This window comes from Lissotriton vulgaris, chromosome 8, assembly GCF_964263255.1.
Source record: "Lissotriton vulgaris chromosome 8, aLisVul1.2, whole genome shotgun sequence".
NCBI lineage: Eukaryota > Metazoa > Chordata > Amphibia > Caudata > Salamandridae > Lissotriton > Lissotriton vulgaris.
In genome coordinates, this window is record NC_141696.1 from 613,836,956 (window position 1) to 613,850,441 (window position 13,486).

A 13,486-nucleotide genomic window follows, 5' to 3' on the forward strand; every position below is an offset into this window, starting at 1 on the left:
AACACTGGAGCTGGATTCTCTGCGAGGAGGATGGCAGCGCCGGGTCAGTGCATCAGTTGGGGACTTGATTTCCTTCCGAACTTGCCGTGGCGAGCCGCGTCGTGCAAGTAGGCAGTCGAACCGTAGACCGAACCATGGTTGTGAAGGTATATTTATACCTCAAAGGTGTTTAGGAATGCCAATATTGACATAAAAGTCGGGCATAAGAACGTCATGAATGAACCCCTAAGGAATAGATGTTCATGCATAATAAATGAGTTCTTGGAGAAATCAATATCCAAGCAAGGGGAAGTCCTAAAAGCTTAAGAGTCTGGTTTTCCAAGAACTCGTTGTGACGTAGATGAACAGATGTAGGTGGCCATGCCTGTATTTAGTCAGCATGAGCAATGCCTAAATAAGGGCTGAATTTCTATGCCTAAATAAGGGCAATGTGAATTGTACCTATGTAGGGTATGAATCGGGAAATGTATACGGAATCTAAATCGACACACAACAGTCAACGTAAGCTAGATACATACCTAGGATAACCTCTGCTCACCTTCTAGTAGCTTGGCACAGAGCAAGCAGGCTCACCATGAGAGGCAACGTGTAAAGTGTTTGTGCAAAACGCATGTACAGTAACACAATGGATGCACCACAAAAGAGGCTCCACACAGGTTTAGAAACATAGGGAATATTTATCTGCATAAAATAAGAGCAAAACGATAAAAATCCAATCAGTAGATCAAGAGATATCAAATCTAAACGAAGCAAAGTAAAAGCAGTGCTTTAGTTGACTTCGCTCCATTTGGAGACTTTAACGGTAATTCAATTTCAAGAAAGTTACAATAACTGTACAATGTCAGTGCCTCAGAGTGTCTTTACAGGATCTTGGGGGACGAAAATGCAGCTAATTACGTTCCCTCTAGCTGCCGTGGTCAGTGGCAAAGACTGTACGGCACCTGTTATTTACAGTACCTCTGCGGTGATGCAAGAAGCCTCCTTTCAGCAAGTTTCGGAGGAACGGCACACTCAGTGCATCTTTGGTCATCAGGTCAATAAGGTCGGGCTGTGCACCCTGTAGGGATGTCTGCCCGGGAGGCTCCCACATCAGAGGTTAGGTTGGTGCACACACGCAGATGTGTGATTACAGCAGCTCTTGCCCTCACGTAGCAGGAAATATTGATCGATGAGACAATGGTGTAAAAAGGAGCGCTGCTCCTTTAAACAATTGTGTTGACAGCAGCACTGCTCCTCGGGAGCTCTTCATGAGGGAAGTGCTGATCCTTCAGTTGATTGTGTAGCAAGGAGCACTCACACTTGTGGAATGTTGCGAGGGACTGGAATTAAGCACTGCGGCCACTCCTGAGACGTACCAGCTGGTAAACAGTCACACTCCCCCAAAGTGGAGCTCTTGTCCTGGCAAAATGGAACAATGAGCTGAAATCAAGCAGGTCTTGAGGTCTTTGATGTCCATGAGACCTCTGGGAGAACATGGGGCAAGCCAGCAAGCCCACGGAATCACTCTGGGAGCTTAGACTCTGGTCCTCTAGCAGGGCAGAGGTCAGCAGGTAAAGGCCACCTCAACAAAGTAGGGACACAATTCCTTAGAAGAATCAGGAAATACAGAGTGGCAATCCTTCAGCAAAACAGTGTTTACTCCAGCAGAGTTTCTTCCAAGTCCAGTAGTGTACTGATTTCATAGGGCCATAGCCACGAAACTTATACCCAAAAGTGCCTCTGATGTAGGCTTGCCTTTGAAAGAGTTCCTTAAAGTCCACAGGATCTCTTTGAACCCATCCAGCCTACCAGTAAGGGGTAAATCAGCCCTTTGTGTAAGGGCAGGGCACAATCTCTTCAGATGTAAGTGTGAACCATCTCTCCTTCGCCCAGCCCAGGAAGATTATCAGTACGAATTGGGGATAGAGCATATAGAAGATCGCATAGCGTGTGTCCCTCTACGCCTATAGGCGAAAATGTGGTTATCTGAAGAACTAGCATTCTTTCGAGAAATTATAAAAGATTGTCAAAACTTGGCAGACTCACTAAAAATACCTTGGCTACTTTTTGTCAAAGAGAAATATTATTAAATAGGACTGGAACATTTTTACGATAGCCCTGAAAACATCCCAGTGAATGCTTAAGTTGCTGTAAAAGAAGCCTTACATTCAAGGGGAAACGTGCGTCATCCCCATCGAGATGATATTGGTCCCCTCCCCCAATGCAATATTATTTAACATTGACCACTAATCTGCAGATTAGATTTTATTTAACTAGATTTTGGTTAGGCAACGTGCATTTGTTACTGGCGTTTCCATGCCAGAGTGGTTGGGTTAATGATCTCTCACCCTGTCCATGCGATAATTTGACAAGTCAAAGCACTCTGCACTTTCTCCTATTCTGCACTTTATATAAAACGGCAAGGAGCAAATTTTTTATTCCACTGCAAAAGAAAATTCGCCCTTGTACATATCTTGATGGTTTTTAATTTTTGTATTCACTGGCCACACCTGATATTTGTAGTGCAGTAGCGACTACATAAAAGTATCTTTGGCCATTAGAAAAAGAAATGAGTAATACATTTCGAGCAGACTCACCGTAAACACCATATGCAAAAAGGTCGCAAGACCTTGGTACCTTTTCGAATTGTCTTTTAACACATAGTTTAACTGTTTGTATGTTGTGATAATGTTTGTGGAAATGTTGATGAGGTCATTAATTGATACTAGGTTGCTTTCTCTGTTTTATTTGAATTTTAAGCAATGTGCACATTTTAAGGTTATGGTTTCTAATTAATCTGGAAATTCTGGAGGTGTACTCAGCTGCCATAAATGCCACTAGAAAAGCACCTTAATTTAGGAAATGGCATGGCCTATAGTTTTGCTTTGCAATGTTTTTAAATGTCTGTCTAACTATTGTATATTGACAGCTGAAGCCATTATGTTTGACTCAGTGAATGAATTTTATTAATAAATATAATGTTAGTGTATTGTTAATTGGCCTGGGTTGGAATCAGTTGCTGGCGATCTTGAGGCATTTAATGGGTTTTTTTGTATTCTTTTATGGCTGGTTAGGCCGAATAAAGATTATTGATTGATTTATTGATTGATTGACTATCAGTATGCAGATGAATGCTGATGTAGCCCTTTTCACACCCAGGCCTATTTGTGTTTTGACTGTCTAGAGAGTATGCACAAAGTGTAGCTGTCACCCAGCCTTGATGTGTATTAGAGATAGGCTGCAGGCACACAGAGCAAAGTTAAGAGCAGAGAAATGTTCACTTTCTAAAAGTGGTATTACTAAAATGGTAATGTGAAATCCAACGTTATCATTAAAGAAGATTTGTCAATACCATTCCAAAGATATCGAACATGAAGTAGCTACTCCTTTCCATTCAGGAATTACAGTTCAAAAGATATTTTAAGTAATTCCTAATGCTAGCCTATGGAAGGAGTAGCCTCACAGCAGTGAAAACGCTGTTTGTCACTACCAGGGCATGTAAAACTTAAAAATGTGCATGTCCTACCGTTTTAGGTACACAGCACCCTGCGCATGAGTCTACCCAGGACCTACCTAAAGTTTGACTTATGTGTAATAAAAGGGGAGTTTAAGGCTTGGAAGGTGGTTTTACATGCCACTTCGAAGTGGCAGTAAACTGCACACACAGCACTGAGTGGCAGGCCTGAGACAGGTTTGAAATGCTACTTCTGTGGGTGGCACAATCAGTGTTGTAGCCCACTAGTAGCCTTTAACTTACAGGCCCTGATATAATGTATACCACTTTACAAAGGACTTACAAATAAGTAAAATATATCAATCAGATCTACACCAATTACACACATGTTTAGAGAAGAAGCACATGCACTTTAGCACAGATTAGCAGTGGTAAAGTGCTCAGAGTCCTAAGGCCAATAAAAAGAATTCATCAAAAATAGAAGCAGGAAGGCTAAAAGTTTGGGGTAACCCTGCAAAAAGTGCCATTTCCAACAAAGTATTACTAGGCGAAGGGGCACATGATGTTGTCGCACATCAAAGGAGAATACCGGATTTGGAATTCTGAGAGAATCCTCATGAGACGTGCCGCATAATAGCTCCTTGTTTTGTGTCATGCACTCCTGGTACATTATCAGTAGTCCTGGCATGCAAGCCTCATCAGATAAATATGTAGGGATGTCTCCTTATGTTTGATAGCATCTCTTTTCAGACATAATTTTAAAAACAAAAAACATGATTAATAAAGGACAACCATAGGAAATGTATTGTTCTGGCAAATATAATGAGGAATCTTTGAGAAACAGAATTTACAAAAAGACACAGAAAATAAGTTTTCAGTTTTTAAACCCTATTTGACTTTACAGTCTAAAATATTTAGAGGTTTGGCAGTGGTGCAAAACCCATAGAATTATGAAGAGAAAAAAATGATCTCTTCTATGGCTTTGAGAGTGTCTGAAATAATGTCAGGAACGCTTTCTTTGGCCCTTGCCCACTCTGAAATCAATAGGGGAAAGTTCTGGTTGCGGATGATGAAACTAACATGTGTTTCTTCCAGTGGTGGCTGGTAAATTCAGCATACCACACATGCATGCACACTCACTCACACCCATGCATTCAAACACACACACCCATTCACAGTTCACACTCACAAATACACTTACATTCATACATACACACATGCATGCATGGACCAAACATTAAAAAACATGAAAAGTTACTGGCTGCAGTATCTAGGGGAGGGAAGCTTCTGTGGTTCCAGGAGCGTTGAGACTGCTGCGGCGGCAGTAGTCCCTGACTTGTCTTGCCACATAGTGGGATGGAGTCAATAAGAGTTGCTGCCCCTACCCTACTCTGTGATCAGGTGTAAGTGATAGACGCTCAGCCTTGGATGCTTCAGGGCTTAAAATTGAGTTGCCTCAGTATGTGGCTCTCAGTGATGCTCCCCATCATTATCAGAGAGTGGTCCTCCAGGCGCTTTGCCGGGCCCACATGACTGTAACATCTTCGGTCCGGTAAAGTTCAGCTCAGGCAGCCAGGTGCCTGTGTGTTAAGCGCAGACAGCACCTAGCTGCCTGACCTGAACAAGAAGAGAGTCTGTCAGGTTGACCTTTGCTCAGCCTGACAGACACTCTTCACATCAGGAAAAAGGTGGAGGGTTAGGCAGGCCTCTGTGCCCTTAAGGACGGTCCACTGCTGGTTTCTTCTGCTCATCTCAACTGTCCCCACTGACAGACATGTAGATCAGATGTTGAGGAATTGAGTCACGGAGAACTCATACATATCATGCACAACATGAATATATGATACCATCCTGCAGTCTTTCTCTCCGCAGGGAATCACAACGCTGTTGTTACAACGACCGCGTTGTGATTCCGCATACCATTACTCTGCAAGTCAGAACAACGACTTGCGGAGGGGGGGCGCTGGATGTTGGAATATTATAATTTACTATTCCAACTCCAGTCTGTGCGGACAATAGGGAAGGTGTTGGATTTTAAATCCAACACCTCCCCCCCCTCCGCAAGTTGTCGTTATGACATGCGGAGTAATGGTAAGGGGAATCACAACGCGGTCGTTGTAACGACCGCGTTGTGATTCCCTGCGGGGAGAAAGATTCGTTGTTAACAGCATTTACCTGCACAACATACTTTTTTCCTCCCTCATCACCTCTTTGCTCCACTTGTCTCATGGCCCCAAAACAAAAAAAAATGCAATAAATGCCTAGTGTAATCTGTAACCTCCACCAACTTAACTTGTGCGTACCTGGTGACAAGCACAAGAATATGGTGTCCTTCAACAACTCCTACCTCCGTTTTGTCCCTCCCCCAACTCCCTTACTATAGCAGAAATGTAGGGAAGAGTAGGGGCACAAATAACAATTACCTTGGGGGGCGCTAGAGGGCGCACTGCGGAATGGCCGCACTGTCGTGAGGCTCCCGCTGCCCGGAGCTATTATCCGCCTAGGGATCCTGATTACCATCGATGCGCCCTGATCTGACCCTATAGATCTACTGGGATATCGACTGACCACCCACGGTCCAACTCCTGGGCCATTCGGAGGTTGCTGGCCGAAGTTACGAGGATCCCAAGTTTCCCCGACTTGCGCTCTGGAGGTCTGGTGTCCCTTGGCCCGGCGTCATCGTTCATGCCAGTCCGTGGCTCTGCACGTGGGGTGTAGGCCCTGCTCTGCCCCTCTCCACCGGGCCCGCTCGCTGGCCGGGCAGGCTGTTTGGTTCTTCCTTGCCATTGGACTGATTTCTTGGCTCCTACATCTGCCTGCCCAGATACCATTGCTCACGGAGTCACAGCGGATCTCCTTCTTGTCGTCAGGGGGATCGCCCCTTTGACCTGGGAGCAGAGACGGCCATTTTCTCGTCGTTGGGAGTGGCGGGGCGCGCTGGCCTGCTCGTGCCCCCACGGTTCGGTTTTTTGGCCATACCCTTTGTCCGACCTACATCCTGACTCCTATTTGCTCTGGTCCCCCACTGCACTACTAGCGCACCATTATGGGGAAGCCGGACACTAAACAATCCAAGTTGTCCTTTGACTCTGGAGGAGCTAGGCGGGGGACGCGCTTGCTCCAGGATGCCGGGACTTCGCGGTCCCCCCCCCCCGACTGTCGCTGATAGTGTCCCGCAGACACCACCACCGGACTTTACCCAGATGATGCAGGAGATGAGGCAGGGGTTTGCCACGATAGTGGACAAGGTGGACAAAATATCGTCGCGCATGGATGCGGTCGTCCAGAAGCTGGACGTGCATGAGGAGCGCTTGACGGCGGCGGAACAGCGCATTTCGGACCACGACGACACGGCAGCCACCCATACCACCCAACTGGCGAGAATGGACAATATCTTGCGTGTAATTGCCGCTAAGAATGAGGAGTTGGAGGCGAGGAGCAGGCGCAACAACGTTCGCATTGTAGGTGTGCCGGAGTCCACAAATGTGGGCAAAATGGAAACTTATGTGGAGAGGCTACTGGTGGGCGCCATTGGGGCGGAAGCGTTCTCATCCCAGTTCATCATTGAGAGAGCGCATCGGTCACTGGGACCTCGGCCGGCTTCTGGGGCCGCACCGCGCCCCATCATCGCGCGCCTTTTGAACTATCGTGACCGGGACGCTGCCCTCCAGGCTGCCCGCACTAATAGGGCCCTCTCCTTCGATGGGGTGTCTTTCACCATGTACCCCGACTTCACGCCGATGGTGCAGGACCAGCGTCGTAAGTTCCTGGGGGTGAAAAAGAAACTTCGGGATTTACAAGTAGACTACGCCTTGCTGTACCCTGCCAAACTTAGAGTGACGCAACAGGCTAAGCAACATTTTTTCACCAACCCACAGCATGCTGAGGATTTTGCGAAGCGCCTCCAGCGCGAGCGAGCGGCTGCAGATCGGAGAGGCGATCGAGACCCTGAAGATGAACATTCGGCGGCTGAGGAGGAGGTCGCCTGATTGTGGTGACTTTGGTCTTTGTTTCTCTTTTTACTGGTTTTGGAACATTCTGGACGTTTGCCTTTTCCACTGACTTCTACTGCCTTCCTTTTCCGCATTTGCGGCCTAACTGTTGTCCGCTTATACCTTTGTTGGTGCGGGGGTCATGTCTTTACTGAGGTGAGAGTATACGTATTGTTTCTTGGGGGTCGGTGTGGAACCGCAGGATGGTGCTATCTGGTGTCGCGCTCTGGGCACCCACCCCCCCCCGCGCTGCGCCTGGGGCCGTTTGATACTCGTTGGCTCGGACACTGGCGTGGTGTGAGGGAGTGGTATCGTGCACCTCTAGAAGGTTCCCCGGAGGGTGTGCCCCACTTGTACCTTTGGTTTGGATTCTAGTCCTTTGTTGGTTGACTGGATGTGTGTTGGGGAACGGGGGGGGGGGGTGGGGGTGCGCATGGCCTGATAGTTGGGGTGGTATCAGGTGGGTGGGTGGGGCTGGAATGAAGCTGGCCACACTTGCTTGCCCAGGACTCATGGATCAGTATATGGGTTGCTGCTGTTGTCTGTGTGCACAGGCGCGGTTTCGTGCCCGCTGCCTCGGCTGGTCCATTTATCTATTTGGCGGTATTGAATCCGTCCGCCATGGGCCCGGTTGGAACGGCCGCCATCTTAGGCAACCGCGTGGCGGAGAGCGCTTTGCACGAGGAACACGTGTGCGAGTTGTGGGCCGTATAAGCTGGATTGGCAGCGTGCTGTGCGCAGTATGTTCTAAGTGCTTGTTGCGTGGATGGTTCAGCTGGGGGGGGGTTGTTGTGGTTTTGGTTGCTTGGTTTGGAGATGGCTGGGGAGTGTGTGGAGTGTATGCGGGGGGACGACTGCGCCCTAGGGTGTGGACCTGTCGCTGGCTGTTGCTGGTAGTTGGATGCTCTGTATTTGCTTATTGGGTCCTGTGGGGCCCGGAAACTGGGTAATGTCGACTGCTGTTATAGATCAGATATCGATTTTGTCCTGGAATGTACGGGGCCTTAATGATGCCAGGAAATGTCGTAGTGTGATCCAGTATCTAGACAGGCATGCTATTCATGTTGCTCTCCTCCAGGAGACGCATCTGCGTCCCGCTCCTTCCCCCAGCTTTGGTGGGAGGTGGGCTGCGGCCAGGAGGTTTGCTTCCTATTCTTCTTATGCTCGCGGGGTTATCATCCTTGTTAAAAGATCGCTCGCATTTCAAGAACTGGGATTTGTGGGGGACCCTGAGGGGCGCTATGTGCTACTGTGGGGGCGGCTTGGGCAGAACACTGTACTGTTTCTTAATTGCTATGCTCCTAATGTCGATACGCCAACCTTTTTTGTCACATTGTGGGGTCATGTTCTTGCTGTGGATGCCACTTACATTGTGTGGGGGGGGGGATTTCAATTTTGCATTTCATGCCCAGTCGGACAGGTCGGAAGGGAGTCCTCAGTATAATGTGCAGGCTAGAGAAGTATTGCGTGGGATTGTGGAGGAGGCTGGGTTGGTCGACAGCTGGAGGTACGCCCACCCTGCCACCAAGGAGGGTACTCATTACACTACACATGCTCGTTCATGGGCGAGACTGGACTATGTGTTTCTCTCTAGAGGGTTGGTAGCTGGCCTACGGGAGGCTACACATCTGGCTCAGACGTATTCGGATCACTGTCCGGTGAAGGTTGCTCTATCCGTCCCCGGGCTGCATAGGCCGCGCCCGCCTTGGCGCCTTTTTCCGACTGCTTTGCTTGACCCGGTGTTCAAGGAGGAGCTTGGTGAGGAGGTAGAGGCGTTCTTCCCTAGAAACAAGGGCTCTGTGGACAGCGTCGAGGTTATATGGGAGGCGTTCAAGGTTACGATCCGGGGAGTCACTATTTCTAAAAGTTGTGGAGTGCTTAGACTGATTGTTCGGACCCTCGAGGGCTTGGAAGCTGACTTGCGAGACTTAGAACGCAGGATGCAGGTTGACTCTGATCCCGATCTTCTGGCACAGTTCCGTACTAAACTCTCCGAGTATGAGGAGGAGGCTGCTAGAGAGGCTAAGCATAGGGGAAAGTACTGGACGGCGAGGCGATACTGTGAAGGGGAGCGGCCCGGTAAGGCCCTCGCTGCCCTTACTAGACATCCAAGGCATGGGTCGGACGTGTTGGAATTGGTGTCGCCGGATGGCACTCGCTGTCGGGACACTTCGGAGATTCAGCGTACTTTTATTGACCATTACGCACACCTTTACACAACACAGCAGACTGGTGAGACCCGGTATGGCGGATTTCTTGATGAGCTGGCACTCTGTTGGTTATCGGATGATCATCGAGCGTTCTTAGGCAGGCCCCTAGAGGTGGAGGAGGTCAGGAATGCCATCATGTCTCTGTCTAATGGGAAGGCCGCCGGTCTGGATGGCCTTCCTGCTGAATTTTATAAGTGTTACGTGGACACCATGGCCCCTGTTCTCCGTGAGGTTTTTGAGGAGTCCCTGGAGGAGGGGCGTCTGCCGTGCTCCATGCGGGAGGTCGCCATTACGTCGCTGCTCAAGCCGGGGAAGGATCCGTTGGATGTGGGCTCCTATAGGCCCCTCTCATTGCTCAACTGCGATGTCAAAATTCTCGCGAAAGTCTTGGCAGTGAGATTTGCCGAGCTCATGCCCGTTATTGTACTACCTGATCAGTCGGGATTTGTGCCCGGCCGTGCTACCTCCCACAATCTTCGCACCTTGTTTTCGCTTGTGTCGACCATTGCTCCTGCTATCCCGGTTGCCGCCATCTTTCTTGATGCCACTAAGGCGTTTGACTCCGTTGAGTGGGGCTATCTTATTGATGTTCTTTGTCGGATGGGCTTCCCCAGGATCTTCATCTCATGGGTTAAGCTCTTATATACTGATCCGATGGCGAGCGTGGTGGTGAATGGGGTGCTGTCCCCCTCGTTCCCTCTTACGAGAGGGACCCGACAGGGATGCCCCCTCTCGCCCCTCTTGTTTGCCATTGCCATTGAGCCGCTGGCCTGCAGGATTCGTCAGTTTCACCAGCAGAGCGCCTTTAATTGTCTTCAGCGACAGGTCGGTATGTCTTTATACGCTGACGATGTTACACTCTATGTTAAAGACCCTGAGAACAACCTTAATTCGCTCTTACGGGAGTTGGTCGCTTTTGGGGGTGTCTCCGGTGTCCACATCAACTGGCGGAAGTCTCAACTTTTCCCCCTCACTGCTGCTGTAGCTAGGTTCCCCTAGATTACCCTCTGGAATGGTGTGATTCGGAGCTGCGGTATCTCGGCATTGTCGTGTCCTTGGATAGGGAAGAATCGGTTCGGCTTAATTATGGTGTAGCTATTACTAAACTTGCAGATGATGTCACTAGGTGGATGTCCTTGCCTCTCTCCATGGCCGGTAGGGCGTCCCTTATCAAGATGGTAGTTTTGCCCCGCTTTCTTTACCTCTTTCAAAACCTTCCGTATTATCCTGGTGCTTATTTTTTTCGCAGACTTCGATCCGAGCTCATACGATTGTTCTGGGGGGGCAAGCAGCCGCGGGTGGCTTGGGCTACCCTTACGTTGCCCTATGCTGATGGCGGATTCGACGTTCCTGACTTTGAGCTTTATTATCTTAGTGCTCAGACGCATTACGCTTATCACTGGATGCGCCCCACACCGTTTATGCCCCAAATTGCTGCTGAACATTGGGTTGCCCACCCACTCCCACTGGAGGGGATGGTGTTGGGCAAGGTGTCAGATGTGGAAACGCCTCGCACGACGGTGACGTGCACAGTGGATGCTTGGAAACGGGTGGCTCAATTGCTGGGCGTTTCCTTTCTTTATTCGCCGGCCTTGCCTCTGTCTTATCATCCTGATTTGTCTCTGTTGTTGGAAACGGGGTTTCAACGAATGTGTAGGCGGCTCGGTATCCTCACGTGGGGTGACTTGTTTCATGAAGGTGCCTTCCGTACGCAGGCTCATTTCTTCGGAGCGGCTGCTTGCTCCCCTTTGGAGCTGTTCTACTTTATCCGCTTGCGGCAGGGCATGCGTGCTCTGTTACCAGATTCCCCTTCGGAGCCTGGGGTTACCCTCCCCCTCCACGTGCTGTTGGTATCGGATGGGCGACACCTGGTGTCGAAATTATACGGGGCTATTCGCAGACAGCGTTTGGTCCCGGCCAATCGGGTGCGCGAGCAGTGGGTTGCTGAGTTGGGAGCCCCTATTACCGACGAGCAATGGAAGTACTGCTGTGGGCTCACGGCCAATGTTTCCTCCAGTTGTCGTCTTAAAATTATCCACTACAAATTTGTTCAGAGGTACTATTATACCCCGGCGAGGAAACTTCGGTTTCATTTAGCGGAGGATGACAGGTGCGCTAGATGTCGTGCGGAAGGCGCTGACTTTCTGCACTTGGCTTGGAGTTGTGCGGGGGTGCTGGAATATTGGACTCAGGTCCATGAAGCCCTGCAGATTATGGCGGAGGATGGGGTAGCATTTGACCCCTTAGTGATGTTGCTGGGCTACTCTAAGGACGTGCCTGCCTCTCACCGTAGATTTGTTGACGTGGCCCTGCTGCTGGCTAAGCATAGGGTTGCTTGTTGCTGGGGTCGTGGCAGGGTACCGCGCTTCCAGGATTGGGTGACTGACCTCATATACTGTCAGGATCAATATAATATCTACTCTGAATTGATGCCTGTCAGATGCAGACCGAAGGACTTTTGGAGTCCGCTCCAGGTGTACCTCCTAACCAGAGCTGTGCAGTACTCTGATTCTGAACTTGGGGACCGTGTAGGGGTTGGTTGACGGCAGCATGGTGGGCTGGGATTTTATTTTACACCTGCTGATCCTCAAGTATCGGGGGAGAGGCTGGGCTGTCTCCTCTACATGCGAGCTTTCGTGGGCTGTAGTTCCCCTTATGACAAGCGGATGGGTAGGAATTGAGATTGTGTCCCTGTCAGGTTCCTTTATTTTTTGTGGCCCTTCTACCTGAGTCTCCCTTGTTTTATTTGCTATGCGCTAACAGAGTGTGTCCATACTGTATTGTCTTATTAGCTTGCCTGAACATGCTGGATCATTGCTTTCATATTTGCACTGTACATTTCGATGTGGCTCTATGTATTGACTGATATGCTGCCCTGTACTTGCTTCTATCTCATTTTTCGATTCTGACGTACCATTGTGATGGCCATATGTGACTGTATGTATTGTGTATGCACTTCCCTTGTCCCTGCTTGTCTCCAAATAAAGGTTTAAAAAAACAAAAAACAAATAACAATTACCTTTTCTGACAAAGCCACAGCCATCTATGCAGCCGCCACTCTGTCCTGGGCAACTCTCCTACTCTTGTAAGACAGCTAGGTCCACCTGGCTCACGAATTGTAGAGAACAAATCCATCTGATCTGATGCCTTCTATGAACCAATATTTCTCACAAGGTCGAGGTGAGGCAGCGCCCCTGTCACTCGTTCATGTAGTACAGTGCTTTAAATGGGAAAAAATAAGTGCTGGTACTCATAAAAATGAGCTAGAGGTGTAGTGAGGGGGCTGGGCTAAGGGCAAGACATGATGATACTTAACAACTTTTATATTATTTGCAGCACGTACCAAAACACATGAGAAATGTGTTTATACAAACAAAGCAGGTTAACTCATTACACAAAATAAAAGAGAAATGCGATAATATGTTAACATTTCCATTCTTTGCAATAGTTGCACCTTCTTAATGTCATACTGTTAATTGCTGTTTGGCATAATATTATATATTTTTTAGCACAAGAGTAGGAACAAACTGAAAATACCCCCACATCGTACCAAAGCTCTTATGGCACCAAGCAAATGAAGGAACTCATCAAGTCAAGTCAAGTCAAGAGATTTATATAGCGCGCTACATACCCATAGGGTCTCAAGGCGCTTGAGGGGGGGTGGGGAATTACTTGTCGAATATCCAAGTTTTAAGTTGCTTTCTGAATGCTAGGTGGTTCTGAGTGAGGCGAAGGTGAGTAGGAAGAGAGTTCCAAGTTTTAGCTGCCAGGTAGGAGAAGGATCTGCCTCCCATGGTGGTTCTGTTGATGCGAGGTACAGTGGCAAGAGCTTGGTTGGAGGATCGTAGCTG

The 13,486-nt window shown here is 48.8% G+C and overlaps 1 protein-coding gene across 1 annotated transcript in view; it reads left to right on the forward strand.

The window, feature by feature from the left end:
- The window catches only part of IMPG2 (interphotoreceptor matrix proteoglycan 2), a 904,006-nt gene that overhangs the window by 33,308 nt on the left and 857,212 nt on the right, over positions 1 to 13,486 (forward strand). The gene's annotated exons all lie outside the window — the stretch shown is intronic.